Source organism: Myotis davidii, unplaced genomic scaffold (genome assembly GCF_000327345.1).
Source record: "Myotis davidii unplaced genomic scaffold, ASM32734v1 scaffold174, whole genome shotgun sequence".
Classification (NCBI taxonomy): domain Eukaryota; kingdom Metazoa; phylum Chordata; class Mammalia; order Chiroptera; family Vespertilionidae; genus Myotis; species Myotis davidii.
In genome coordinates, this window is record NW_006289087.1 from 5,879,692 (window position 1) to 5,880,592 (window position 901).

The 901-nt window shown below is 47.7% G+C and overlaps 1 protein-coding gene across 1 annotated transcript in view; it reads left to right on the top strand.

The window, feature by feature from the left end:
- Window positions 1–901, top strand: part of USH2A (Usher syndrome 2A (autosomal recessive, mild)) — a 442,266-nt gene that overhangs the window by 58,327 nt on the left and 383,038 nt on the right. The gene's annotated exons all lie outside the window — the stretch shown is intronic.

The window sequence follows — 901 nt, forward strand, 5'->3', positions numbered from 1 at the left end:
GTTACCCAAATACTATCGTGTACAAATAGATGTAATGCACAACCTTCTATAGCCTATGAGGAGCTTGCTCCTCAATCATGTGATATATGGATATTGCCTGTGAGCATTAGGGTGGCAGAGGATCTGAAAGGTGGGGAGTTTGTAGCTTAAAGAAAGCCTTAAAGGCCTGGCTGGTTTGGCTCAGTGGATAGAGTGTCAGCCTGTGGACAGGGGTCCTGGGTTTGATTCTGGTCCGGGGCTCATGCCTGGGTTGCGGGCTCTATCCCCAGTGGGAGGTGTGCAGGAGGCAGCTGATGAATGGTTCTCTCTCATCATTGATGTTTCTATCTCCCTCTCCCTCCCTTTCTGAAATCAATGAAAACATATTTAAAATAAAAAAGAAAGACTTGAAGATTTGGGCATAAGTCATGTGGTCTCATTCAGAGACTTAAGGAGAGATGAGTAGTGACATTTTTCTTGCAGCTGGTAAGCTGAGGGAGAGGCCCAGCTACAAAGGATCAGAACAAAGGTGCTGGGGTGTAAATTGGAAAAGAACGGGAGAATGGGTCTGAGCGTGATAGGAAGGTTCACACTGAACAGTTACCCAAGGGAGATGAGGTGGCTCCCCCTAGGGCACCCCACCTTACTGGGGTGGAGCAGAAATTCAACGCCTGAGGGCAACGTAAGTTTCGGGACCCTGGGTCTTCCGTAAAGGCAGCTCCACAGCCCGTTGCTAAACTGGCTGTTTATGCCCATTGCCCAGAGGTAGGAAGGCACATGCCCATTTGATTTGGGAGCATTATGCCAGGTCCGATTATAAATACTTAGGAAATAACAGTGTGCATATCATCGGGTGTCCACATCATTTCTCGAAAGCGATATAACTGTCAAATGAAGAGTAGGGTGATGTCGAGGCATTCCT